At 38.5% G+C, this 14,266-nt stretch overlaps 1 protein-coding gene and 1 long non-coding RNA gene across 3 annotated transcripts in view; one reads left to right on the top strand and one right to left on the bottom strand.

The window, feature by feature from the left end:
• LOC116707247 (uncharacterized) overlaps positions 1 to 7,377 on the bottom strand; it is an 18,499-nt gene extending 11,122 nt beyond the window's left edge. Inside the window, exons 1-2 of the long non-coding RNA XR_004336445.1 lie at positions 7,367 to 7,377; positions 2,195 to 2,197 (exon numbers count right to left, since the gene is read on the bottom strand). This is a non-coding gene — a long non-coding RNA (uncharacterized LOC116707247). The remainder of the gene's footprint in view (positions 1 to 2,194; positions 2,198 to 7,366) is intronic.
• LOC116707246 (phospholipid-transporting ATPase ABCA1) overlaps positions 1 to 14,266 on the top strand; it is a 198,336-nt gene that overhangs the window by 21,637 nt on the left and 162,433 nt on the right. The window contains exon 2 of one of the 2 annotated variants that reach the window (XM_032544513.1): positions 5,337 to 5,416. The exons of the other annotated variant lie outside the window; for it this stretch is intronic. The gene's annotated coding sequence lies outside the window, so the exon portion shown is untranslated. The remainder of the gene's footprint in view (positions 1 to 5,336; positions 5,417 to 14,266) is intronic. 2 annotated transcript variants of the gene reach the window in all.

Genomic DNA, 14,266 nt, shown 5'->3' on the forward strand with positions numbered 1-14,266 from the left:
TTTTGTTTCCTTGTCTTAGAGTAGATGTCATATTGTAGTCCCTAGATGTATTGTCAAATCACAAAAGAATAGCAAAAATACAACATGTGACAGACTCCCAATTTTGTCCCGGTCTATTGTTTGTTTTATTTTACACTGCCGGACGTCCTGTTTGTTTTAAATGTTGTCCAGTTGAAAGCAGTGCAATTTTTTTTTTTTTTTTTCTTTCAGGCAATCTGCCTGACCACTCTGTCCTCAAAACATACAGTAAGTTGTGTTGTAAATCAGTGTTACAAATGGTGCTCCTTCAACACATGATCCATGGTCCTACAACACACTGCCCTTCCCATGTTACTGCCATGACCTTACATTGTCTCTTGAGATATGAGTTTCAGTCAAAATTCCTTTTCTACCATCTAACTTAAAGAAATGACCCCGAAGCTTACCTAGAGCAATTTCAATTCAGAACTGCAGCTATTCATTTATATCTGATATTATGGACAGTTGTGGTATTCTCCTCCCCTGTAGAGAGGCTAACCAAGACAAGTCTCCCGAACCTTTGACAATATACCATTTCAAGTAGATCATATATGATTGAACCAAATGGCCTTGTCTTGGGAGCAATTTAAGGCAACAAATGACCGCCTGGATAGAAAGTCCACTCCAGCCTTTCCAGGTATTATCATATCTTAGTGGAAAATACCGCTGCATGTCTGGCACCTCTTTTTCAAAGTTTCTTATATGGGGATTTGTTCCAAAATAAAATATCCACACTTGTAGGGCAAACATACACTTTTTAAAAATTGTAGTTCTCATTTAATTGGATTCAATTCTTCCTCAATTTCTGTTGTGATAGGTAATAGGAAAAGAATGGTGAATAAGCACTTAACTGCAAACTTAGCAAATTTGGCATCCATTCCTTGTCAGCTACAGCCTGTCCCAAAAATGAAAACACACTAACACTAGCCTTACTAAAGTCAGGTCTTTGGCAGGAAAATCATTTTTAATCAATGATTTATTATAAGCCACAATCTAGATTTATGTTTTTAACTGAAAACTGGTTAGACCCTAATAACAGCGCGCTGTTCTCATGAGTCAGCTCCCCTAACTTCAGTTTTATGAGTGAGAATAGAGTGAATAAGAAAGGAGGTGGAGTCGCCATTTGTTTAATGACTCATTCCACTGGACGCAAATATGTTATGGAAATTTTTTTCTTTGAATATGTTGCTCTTCAATTAAGATCTTCCCCTCAAGCGAGTGTTCTAAATATCTACAGGCCACCTAAATATTGTGAACACTTCATTGAGACTTCACTGAAATGCTGTCTATTATCTGCATTAACTTTGATTGTGTAATCATTGCGGGTGATTTTAACATTCATGTTGACAGCCCCCAGGACAGGGGACAAAGAGCTGTGTTGTGTTTTTGAGAACTATGGATGACTCAGCATGTGACGCGAGCCACCCAAATAAGGGGCACACTCGGACTTGATTGTCTCCAAAGGTCTGAACATTTCCAAGGTTGTGGTGATGACGTTGCTCTCTCAGATCATTCCTGTGTTTTCTTTAACGGCACTATCTCTGTGCAAAAGTGTCCAAACAAAGATAATCAGAAAACGGTTATATCACTGAAAACACCAGTGACACATTTATTCAGCTTTTCTCCTCCACACCAGCCCTCTCTGGCTATCAGTCAGTGAGTTGTAGATAATTTCAACTGTAAAATTACAAATGTTATTGATGCCATTGCTCCCACTAAGGCAAAGTGTATCTGGTAAGAAAAGATCTCCATGGAGAAATGTCCTATGGTGAGAACAGAAAAAGAGAGTGTAGGAAAGCTGAACGAAGGTGGCGAAAAACAAATCTCCTGGTCCATTAACTCCTATAAAGAGAGACTTCGCATTTATAATTTGGAACTGAGGAATGCAAGAGAGGTCCTTTTTCTCTGATATTATCTCTAGAAACAATAATAATCCCGTGCTTTGTTTGCTACTGTTGATAGGTTAACAAACCCTCCAGTACAGTAGCATCTGACTTTATTACCAAGGCCTGCAATGACTTTGCCTCCTCTCAAAGACAAAATTCAAAGATTAGACAAACAGTCAGTGCCTCCAATCAAGTCCAGGATATGTGTTGTCACAGTGTTCAAGCAAAAAATATTCCATATGACAGAATTTCACACGATCAACCATACAAACCTGGAGGACATTATTCACCATCTGAAAACCTCGACCGTTGCCTTGATGTTCTACCAACGGGACTTTTCAAAAATGTTTCCAATTGTTTGACTTCTGTCTTCTACAGATTGTGAACACATCTCTTCTTTCAGGTATCTTCCACAGGCCCTGAAAACTGCAGTAATCAAGCACTCTTAAAAAAGAAAAACCTAGACAAGTCACTAATGAGCAACTATAGGCCAATATCAAACCTTCCGTTTTTAAGTAAAATCATTGAAAAAGTAGTCTTTCAACAACTCAACCATTCTTGTACCTAGCAACAGTTTTGATACCTTTCAGGGTTTCCGACCACACCACAGCACTGAAACGGCTCTTGTCAAGTCTTTAATGACATCACTTAACACAGATAATGGCAAAATTTCAATCTTAGTATACTTGATCTCAGTGCTGCATTTGACAGGTCGACCATGACATACTACTAGACCGATTGGAAAACTGCGTTGGCCTTTCTGGCTCAGTACTAAACTGGTTTGAATCCTACCTAAAGAATAGGGATTACTTTGTTCTATAGGTAATTATGCATCTGAGCGTACAAATATGACGTGCGGAGTTCCGCAAGGCTCCATTCTGGGGCCTCTTCGTTTAACATCTACATGCTTCCACTGGCCAGATATGGAGAAAAACAAAATAAGTTACCATAGTTATGCGGACGACACCAAATTTACATAACCTTATCGCCAGGGGACTAAGTCCAATACAAAAACTGACTAAGTGCATCGAACAAATTAACGGCTGGATGTGCCAGAACTTTCTGAAATTAAATGAAGGAAAAACAGGTGGTTGTTTTTGGAGCAAGAGAGGAACGATTAAAAGTCTGCGCCTCAGCTTCAAAAAACAATGTTAAAACAACAGACCAAGCCCGAAATCTTGGTGTAGTCATGGACTCAGACCTGAACTTTAACAGCCACATTAAGACAATTACAAAGTCAGCCTACTATCACCTTAAGAATATATCAAGGGTTAAAGGACTTTTTGTCACAGGATTTGGAAAAACTTGTCCATGCCTTTATCTTCAGTAGACTTGACTACTGTAACGGGGTCTTACAGGTCTCCTAAAAAATCAATCAGACAGCGCAGCTGATATCGACGCTGCTGCTCGAGTCCTCACTAAGACCAAGAGACTGGATCACATCACTCCAGTTCTGAAGTTTTACACTGGCTTCCTGTGTCTCAAAGAATTGATTTCAAAGTACTCTTGTAGTTTATAAATACACTAACGGTTTAGGTCCAAATATATTGCTGATCTGCTACTACACTATGAACCACCCAGAACTCTCAGGTCATCTGGGACAGGTCTGCTTTCTGTCCCCAGAGTCAGAACTAAACAGGGTGAAGCAGCTTTCAGTTTCTATGCTCCTCATATCTGGAATAAACTCCCAGAAACTGTAGATCCGTCGCTACTCAGTTCTTTTAAATCAAGGCTGAAGACCTTTCTATTTGATGCTGCCTTTCTTAAATGACTAATCATTTCTTTAAATTTCTTATGCTGCACTGTAAATTTTCTTGTGTTTTATGTTTCTCTGTTTTTAACTGTCTATTCATGGTTTTACCGGTTTTTAATGCTTGTGATTTTTAACTGTTTTTACTTGTGTTTTATCTGTTTAACTGATTTTGTGTAAAAGCACTTTGATGCCTGTTGTGAAATGTGCTCTACAAATAAAGCTGCCTTGCCTTGCCTTGCCTTAAATGATTTTTGGACTTTTTAAAAAAAATCTACTGAGGGATTAAACTAAATACAAGTGTATGTTAAACTGAGAGTGTGCAGATTCTTCTTTACTGACAAAGTTCATAAACCTGTTTTTTTTAATTTATTTAGAAATGTCTATAGAAAAAGCAAGCATAAATATACAATAACAAAATAAATACGTTTCTGTCAGTCAGGTCATGTCCTCCATCCTTTTGGGAACAAATTGAATATACTACTCGGAACCTTCGTAAATGGCCTAAACACTTTATGCACTAGAAATGCTGGTGTCCTTTTTATATGAGTTATGACTGAAATTAGTATCTAACTAAATCTGCAATAAGCTCCTGTATTAGGATGACGTTCCCATAGGACAATTGATGTGCCTGCATTAAATTAAGTGAGCCTTCTGATGCCATCATATCACCCAGAGCATCTGTGTCTGTGTTTCCATAATTATGCACGACGAAGAGAGCTTTAAAGGCAATCTATGCCACTGCTTATTTAGTATTCCTGCATGCATAGTGTCAATTAAGTGAGATTCCCAACAGGACACCTAGACAAAGTAGATTGATTAAATTGTACAATCGAATGCATTTGCTGATTGTTTGTTTGATACACTGTGCGCTGTTTTCTATGTTACAGTATCTACTGTCTTTATTTAGGGTCAGCTCCTCGATATTTAGAAATGGATTGAATATCGAGGTTTCTTTCCATACAGCTATAAATACTGATGCCAAATACCTTTACGGTAAATTGTGACGCACCATTTGCATGATGATTCCAACAACCAGATAGTTGTGTTCGTGCTCAAGTTTGGAAGCCGATAAAAATGTTTTCAGTTGCTGTCTTTGGAAATGTTTTAATGTTTTCACAGGTCACAGCTATAACTAGGCATTGTTAAAACAATAGACAAATGATTTCCCTGTTCATATCTGTATATTTTATACGTTTGTATTATCAATATCAGAATAGGTGTTTTGTTTTTACTTAACCAGACAAAATCCAAGAATTGAGGCTTAAAAAATATTGACATTTTCAAAGTTTTATTTTTTATTTATTTTTTTCTTTTTTTCAGTTTCAGCTAAAGATGTCTGGTATCACATAATATTCAACTCGTTGCTGTGCTGTTCTGAGTAGTTTGTGAGCTCAGGGTGGCACAGCACAGAAATTAAAAGGCAAGCATTCAGCTATAATAAGTACAACATCACTGGATTCTAATTTGTCCTTCCTCCACCAAATACGACTATTAGAGGAAATGGATAGCCATTTAATTGTCTTGCTGTGGCTATCCTTCAGTGATTTCAATGACAGTATTGTCTAAAGCCTTGGTAAAGGATTTCCTCTGCTTTATTTGTGATTTGACATCCACATTCAAATCTTTACCTCTCTTTTTTGGGTCATATCTCACCCTGTCTTTCTGTTTTTCTCTTGCAGGATTATACAAAGGTATAGGCATGTGTAAGGATTAATGCTCTCCTTCGGAGACCCTTCTCTTTAGGCTCAAAGGACTTAAGGTGAGCTTGGCCTTGTGCATATACTGAAGCAGAAGTGTATTGATAGTCAGTGGGTGGATCATCAAAGAGAAGTGAGACAGTTTGCCTTATTTTGTAGGCAGCCCTCCACATATTTTACAGCTGTTTCTTTGTGTGTCAGGTAATCTTTAAACATTTGGTTTTTATATTTATTTAGTCACACAGCAAATGCATCATTTATATGCAATATCTTGTCTCTGTGGTCTCTGCTAAGAACAATGAATGCAATCAAAAGCCAGCATGATCTAAATTATTAAAACTCCATATTCTTTATTCTTTAATAGCTTAATAATTCTGGTTCAGAACCTGGCAGTCTCCAACACATGAACCCGACGAACAGTTCATTAAACGGACCAATACCGAAAAAGAAACTGTGTTTAACAGTGTGATTAATGGGGTCAATATGCTGCCAAAGGGGATACTAAAACATGTAATTTTAATCATGGCAATGCTTGTGGGAGAGTTGGGAGCAAATCATTTTATTACCATTTTCGAGCATCTTGCTGCACTGCGAAAAAAAAATGAAAAAAAAGAATTACAACACTGCAGTTATCCCTATGTAATGATGCCGGGGCCGGAAGACACTGGAGCTATGAACTCAAAAGGACGAATGTCAGTCAATTAGCATGGGCGTTCCCTCAGAGACTAGAGTCATAATGGGAGTGTTTTATTCTGCAAACAGCATTCCCTCAGTGTCAGAGCTTGTGAACTTTGCATTTTTTATGGGCTGTCATGTTTTGTCAGCACGTCTAGGGATGTAGCTTTGGTTATGTGTCTTTTGAGTTTCTGCACGGGGCACTGATTAGGCATGGCTAATATAACCGCATTGGAAAAATGTTTTTGTTCACAGGCCGCCTGGCAGAAATGGCAGTCCAAGCACCGATGTATTTGTCACAAGTAATTAATTTTTCTCCCATAAAAACGCCCATTGGGATGATGGAAAAGGTGGGTTCATTAACCTTCCTCACCCAAGCTTCCTGTGGCACTTTACAATCTATTGGTTGCTGGTTCGTCCAATCGCCCGTAGCAGAAAATGTGCAGTAATTTAACACTTTTTTCCAAGATGGCTGTTTTGCTCAGGGAATAAAGATGATCTGCTTGGCGACTCAGTCCAGAATTTTAAACACTCTCTACTTCTTGCCTTACACACAAGACACATTAGAAGACATCTTGGAACCCCCTTCCCAACACCTGTCCCCTCCCCTCTGTCTCACTCACCACCACCGCTCTGCCTTCCCTCCCTAGTGCTTGGGTTGGATTTTGAATCGCTTTTTTCATGGTATATTTCAAACTGACAATTCATGGAGTTCAATCTCCAGGGGGGAACAATGGGTAAATTCCATCACACAGAGTGATCTGAAAAAGCCCCCGACCTTGTGAATGGGAAGTGAGAGACAGAATAAAATAAATAAATGAGTATCTCAAAGTGACCCATAATACTGATGACAGAAACCACAGTGGTGGGCAACTTTGCATTTCAACTTGAACACGTTCTCTTTCTGTGACTCTCGTCTTTTCCTTTGCCCTTTTTTATTGTCAGTCAATGCACTTGCAACCTGCTTACTAGAATGTGTTAAAATATTCACAGATATATCCGCAGACTGAGTGAAGCTTGTTAAAAGAAAAGGGAGGAGCATCTGCACGTGTGTGCCCTCCCATAGTGCTGACATGTAGATAATTGTTTTAGGTTCATCTTGACAGCTCAACTTGCTCTGTAGAGAATGAAATTGACTTGTTCATACACTAGGAGCAAATGGATTGATGCGCTGCCACCAGTTTTCCTACCTGTGGGCAGTGCAAGAGGCTCCGATTGCATCCTTGTAATAGTCTCATTCAGCAGCAAGCCTGAGGTGAAGAAAAATGAAATGTGTATTTATTCATGTCAGTATGTTCCCTCAATGTTTTAGTACTTCCTTTTAATAATGAGAGGACATACTGTAGCTTGATAATTAGCTCTGGCTCCGTCAAAGAGTGTTAAGTAAATAATCCATTGTGGATGCTTGTGGACGGTGAATTTAGATCACGATTTGTAAGCTCCAAAAAAAGCCCAAGGCAACATCTGAGAGTATTGGTTGTAATATAGCCTATACTTTCCCCTTGAGGCGGGAGTAACCACCTAACAAACCAACTAGTTTTTTGATTTCCTCCTTTTATTAATGTTAGGGTATTAGTATTACATTTCTCTGTGATGAATGCTTGATAAATAATTACTACGTGTAAATGAGATCAGGAAAATTTAAAAACACTAAAAAGTCAGTGGTGGAAAAAGTGTTCAGATTTTAAACTGAGTGAAAATAGCAATATTACAGTGTTAAATTTAAGTAAAAGTTCTGCATTCAGAATCGTATGTAAAAGTCTGTCAGTATTATCAACAAAATGTACATCAAAAGTAAAAGTACTTATTACTTGGGTTGGGAACCGAACCCCCGGTTTCAAATTACAACCTATTCCAAAAAGCAGAGAATCGGGTAACCGGGTAAAAAGAAAAGAAAAAGAATTTGGTTCTGCTTATTGGTTCCAACTAAAAAACCACTAGACCTGGCACTCGTTTTGGACTGGACAACGCTCTGGAAAGCGATACATTTGGTTTTTGCTTAGGCAGTATGGGCATGATGAATAAGAGTTAGGAGCACGCGAGTCAACCGTGCACCAGGGGCCGAAAGTTTTCTATTCCGCTCCGATCGCCAACAGCTGTGAGCGGTCTGCTAAGCCTCTGTCTCTCTCCCTCTCACACACACTCACTACACAAACACAGAACGCACACACCATACTTAACCCAGTTGTATGTTTTTTCCAAGACACAATAAATGTTCTTTTGCGTTTTAATTTGTATGTTTATATTGGCTACCGTTTCATGTATGAAGTAAACCTACCCGTGTCTGTCTGCATGCTGAGAGACACAGGCAGAGTGGAGTGAAGGTAAGAGTGAAAGTTTCACAACTATTAGACTATGAGCCTGTGCTAACTCTAATATTTAATAATGATATGCGAGCTATTTGTTTTTTACTCATTTACAGTACAGACTCATAATCTAATAGTTATGATACTTTCACTCTTACCTTTACCTTTTTTAAATCTATTGTGGAGGCCTTTTACAAAATCGTGCTTTACACCACCATAGCCGGCACTTGGCACTGGGCATGGTTATTTGAGAATATGTGAATTAGTTCTTAATGACTTGCCTGGTTAAATAAAGGCTAAATAAAATAAAATGTGAGGCTAGTGTATAGCTGCTTGGCCATGGAAACACATTTGTGTGGTTCCTGACACAGTTTGTGTGCTGAACTCTGTAGTGAGTGATGCAACAGATGATAGCTGATGTTTATGCACTACATGCTTCAGCACTTGTTGGCCCCACTCTGAGTCTGGTCTAAAAGAATGAATATGTTTTTCTAACAGACAAAGCCAACTGTTTAAATAGTTTGAATATACGTATATGTTCACATACAATTGACATTTTACCTAATGAGTTGCACCATGCCAATGAATTATTGTCTGTTGTTTGACCTTTTATTTGTCAAACAGCAACTGAATCCTTTTTCTGGAGTTAACCCTTGTGTTGACTTCAGGCATTGCATCCTCATAAATTTGGGTATAAGAATATTATTAGGCATTTAATTTTTGACAAAATGCATTTGGAAGCTGGATTTCATTCCTATAATTAAGTCAGTTTGGACCAATATAAGATTGCTTGGCCACCTCTAAAGCTGCGGTTCTTGCAGTAATGTAACCGCTGACTTTGAAGCTTTATGCTTAATTTGTTTTGGATTTATTTGTTTCATCTACTGGAATGATAGAGAAGCTTTGTAATAGTGAGAGAAACAACATCATAATTCTGGTGTTATAGTCTATAGATGACTTAATTTAAATCCACTTTCTCAGTTTATTTAATTTCATTAGAATAAATTGGTTTAAGTTTAATGGTTGTTCCAAACAGTGCTCTATGAATTTCTGGTAACAGTGTTGCCAGGCTGCATCTCATTCTATATCTTTATTTAACTAGGTATTAACACAATGAAATTGCAGTCAATTTGCACATCCCTCTGCAGAGGTCTTTATAACCGTGCTGCACCTGATGGCACAAACACTGAAGCAGATGGGTTGATCTGCACTCTTGTACTTGGAAGACATATTTGGAGATGCTGTATTAACTCTCAGTGCGCTCCCTGAGGCTCAGACTTGGCTCCACTATCAGTCATTCATCTTTACAGTCATCACTCACATCATTCACAGACATCCCGCCACCCCCAAACCCCAAGGGTGTTGAGGGAGACTCGCAGAAAGATTGTGGAGGCTCCATGAGCGGCACCATTATCAAAGCCCAGTAATGGATTACCTCAGTGGTCAACCTGTCACTGTCAATGTTTGCCCTGACATTTCATGTAAAGTTCCCATCCCCTGGTGAAATATCATATTGTGGCAGCCAAGTAGTGGTTGTTTTTGCCAAATTGGTTGTCACTGTGTTGGCGGTATAATCTCCTCCTTCTTCTGCCTGTCAGTCCTTGTATCTTGCCAGTTTGGCTTTTTGCACTAGTAATGCTCAAATAATAACAGTGTAGGTAATTGGGAAGCACTTTTGGCTAAACACTTAAAAAAAAAAAATTGTGTGTGCATATTTAATCAAGTTTTGACAAGTCCAGCCTACCCACACAGTGGTTTTTAGTTATTCTTGCTGATTAGACTTCTGTACAGGTTAATTTTGAAGCTGTGCTGGGAATTATGTGAGGTCACCAAACTCAATATACCAATAACAAGGTTAACAGTATATGTTGTCCCGATTTGACAGTCTCAACAAAAAGTGATGGATATGTCAATCAAGCCTCCAGTGCCCAACCACAGTCCTGTGGAGAGATCTAATCAGAAAGTGAAAACACCTGTATGACTTTCATGTTTGTGTAGGTCATTTACTTGGCTTAAACAATACAGTTCATCAAGTGTCTGGTTGTAAATAAAGCAATTCATATTGTGATTATAGTCAGTTAACAGGCCACTTTACTTCTCTATGGTTTTAGTTTCACAGACTGTTTGAGCCAACCATGTCCTTACCTTTTTTATTCTTCCCAAAGACGGCATCATCTCCTTGAAAGCTATTGCACTTTTCATGGTACAGAAAATCACCGCAGGCAAAATGAATTTGACATTGGTCCATGGTACAGGCAATGGAGGGTGACATATCCAATATCGAAAGAGTGGCAGGGCTAAATATTTTTTGTCAGGCCAGCGGCTTTACTGCAAAGAGATGTGGATGTAGGGTTCATTTGGGTCTGGATTTCAACACAGCATTCTGAAAACTCAAACTCCAGGTTAATGCTTTTCTTTGGTCTGCCTTTATCGTAGGCAATCACAGGACACGGGATCCCATGTGGACGCTCTTTAGTTTCCAAAATACATTAAACAGACAACAGCAATGTCAATTGTCTATTGATTAATAGGGTACATTGAGTTGGCATATAAAATGTATATGTACTATATTACATATACATTTGTATATGCCCACTCAATAATAGATTTTTTTTTTTAATTGATAGTATCAATGAAAAATCCATCATGGCTTCCAAAAAATGTCAACTTTTTTGTTGTTGTTGCTTCTTAACAAAACTAGTAATCAGAAAACTCCACAGGGTACCTTTTAACTGTTGTGTGTATGTGTCTGTGATATTTACCACCTAAGTACTTAATATGTATTTGTAGCATGCAAAAGGACATAATGACTCATGCCAAGTTGTACCCATCTTTGTTATCCAGCCAATAAACAAAGATGACCATATTGCCAAGCTGTTTTATTTTCCCAAAAAACCGAGTCAGATTCCAGGCTTCATAAATAAAGTGTTGTCCATATCCTGTGGGAGATGGGACAGCATCATTACTCATTGTTGGAATCCCTTGTGTATACCAAGGCCATACTGCCAGAGCAGATATATGATCAGTCAGGGATTTCTGAAGAGACATAGGTTGGACATCATTGTTGTTTTACAATTTTCAGCAGACTGCATTTATTGACATTATGCGACTTTGGAATGCTGGCTTTTTTTGTGTGTGCGTGCACACTACTGCTGTTTTAGTTGGCGACCATGGCTTGTAACGTGTTGGTTTTAGCCAGTTCATGATGCCTGCTCTTACACTGACCTGCTGCAGGTCATCTTCTTGCTGGAATAACAGCCTGAGGAGAGTGTCACAGTGGAGGAAATAGGCTGGCCAAATCAATATACTGTTTTTTTCAGACTTTGAACAGAGAGCAATTTGGATCAGCCAGAGCCATCTGCACTCAAAAGTGTGGATCCAAGGTCAAAGCTTTTAAAATGCCATTGTCACCCAGAGCCTTACAGTTTGAAAGACTAGGTAAAAAGATGTTAAAAAAGAAACCTTGTAAGAGTCTAATGGAAGATTACAACAGATTAAGTTGACCTTTGCTTTATACTATATCATACTTTACCAACCTGTCAGGCATGCAATCACTTGGAGGATTAGAGTGATGCTGTTCTGTAACTGTTGTGAATATCTTGCATGCAAAAGTTTTTTGTTTTTTTTTCTTAAAAGTGAATTAGTGAAAAGCCCCTCTTCTAGTTGGCGTAACTCTTCTTTTGCTGGTGCAGCAGAGCTGTGGTGCATTGCAGATATACCATATATTTACATGACAAGGATTTACTTTACCTTTTTAAAGTCACTAGTATACTGCTAGGAAAGTACTGTACTGTAAAGTGTGGGGAAAAAGCCATGCATGCAGATTCTGCTCCAAACAGTGTGTTCCAGTGTTGGTATTTATTAAGAGACAGATGCAGCTTGTGCAAATGTCCTACAGCTAGTTTATCCACCTTTTATCGACTCTATTCCCTCATGCAGTGAGGTGAATCAGAGCAACCTCTTGTTCTCAAATACAGCATGAAAAGATACAAGTCAATTTCCTGTATTCCCAGCCAGAGCTCAAGGCTGTAACATCACACTGAGATCAATTTAGAACATGCGTATGTGTGTTACCCCAGCCATATTGTGTAAAGAATAGGTACAGGAACATATGAATGGGTTTCATTTTGTGATGAATAACAGCTTATTTGAATTCCAATTCTTTCACTGCATCATACGTTTTTATTTTTTCAGACATGGAAAGTCTTGTTTCACATATTGGAGTAAGAGAGCAGTGTTCTTTGAAGTTGCCATACAGGTTGTCTAAAAGAAATTGTTAAATTGTAGTCTTATGACTGGTGGTTTTCCACCTGGTTTGAATGCAGATCATATGTACAGCTGGTGGGAAGCATGTACCTGCAGTACTTCAAGACCCCAATGAGCCTTCCAAACTTCATCAAATTCTTCATGACCATAATGTGTTAAAAATCTAGGAGTGCCAAGACACATGGCCACACATCAAAATACAAAGTTTTAGTGGGCATTTAATTCCTATCATGCTCGCATGCTGGACCTGTTTTGGTGTATTTTATGCTGCAAGCATTTGGCTTGACTTAAATTTCAGGGTGACTTGGCTGACAATGACATGCCTGAGATATGTTTGTTTGTAGCGAGCAGGTGAGATTTTCCAAGGGAAATGGTGGGGATTATTATCTCACAGAGATTTGAGGAAATGAACTCTCGTAAACGTCACAATAATAAGATATTGTAACTACCAAAAAAGTTTGAAAATGAAATGCTTTCTGAACAGTAATATAATTTAGAACTCGTTTGTTGCATTACGTTGTCTGCCACATAGCGATGTTTATGCCGAGGCAGGGAATGAAATTAATGTTTAAAGAAATTCCTCCTTTTGATATCCTTTATCATATGACCTTTTATCAAAGCTAAACTTAATCGCTTAAGTAGCCTCCAGAAAGTTCCAAACATAACGACAACTTGAGCTGCTCTACTCTGTGTGGAAAGAAAACACAGAATCTTATCTTCTGATGCCTGCTTCTTTGCTAGAACTTAAAATTGGTTTAATCACAATATTGACGGTTCTTAAGTTGTCTGTGGAACCAACGCAGGGCTCGACAAAAGGCTTGTCTGCTTGTCTGGGACAAGTGGATTTGTTGTGTGGGCAAGTGGAAGAGGAATTCCCTTGCCCCACTGGAGAAGTTATATCTAAAAAAAACAAAAAAACATTATGTGCCGCTCATTACGTCTATGTTACCAATTTGAAACAGATGCAATTTTTTCCCCCACAATCTGGGTCAGCGGATGGCTAGTCCGTCAGCTAATAATCAACCGTAAAGTAGCTACACCATTTTAAAGGATCCCGGGTAGAAAGGGAAATTTTAGAGGATAAAAAACGTTAACACCAACATTTAGTGGCAAAATGGATCCTTTTTTCTTATTGAAGGGGAAATCTATTCTTGGGACACATTTGTTTCTACTGTTTCAACTCAATTGTATTAATGTGTGTGTGAAGAGGACCGTCTTCTGCACGTGACTTCTGAAAACTGTAAAGAAGCAGGTTACCAGCTAATTTGTCGATTGTACTTGTTGACATTGGTACATGTCCATTTGTGTCTGAGTTGGTGGAGTGCTTACTCTGGGAACATGGCCTACCATTAGCACTCTGCCATTTTCTTTGACATGGAACAATAAACAGTGAGTATAGTGCACTACTCACCAAATTAAAACACTAATTCACTTTGAAGGCTTTACAGTATGTTAAATAATGTCAATTGCAAAGTTGTGTGCACTGTACAAAATAGGCCCCGTAATAGATGTTGCCCCTAAGATACATTCAGGTTCAATATCAGTAGATATCAATAGGGTCTATTGCCCACTTGTGTGTAGTTTTATGCTGAATAATTGAAAACCTAATGTATTTTTGTGTCAATAATCAGACCCTTCTCTTGTCATTCCTCAACACAATGTCCC

This window comes from Etheostoma spectabile, chromosome 19 (genome assembly GCF_008692095.1).
Source record: "Etheostoma spectabile isolate EspeVRDwgs_2016 chromosome 19, UIUC_Espe_1.0, whole genome shotgun sequence".
In the NCBI taxonomy this organism is placed as follows: Eukaryota; Metazoa; Chordata; class Actinopteri; order Perciformes; family Percidae; genus Etheostoma; species Etheostoma spectabile.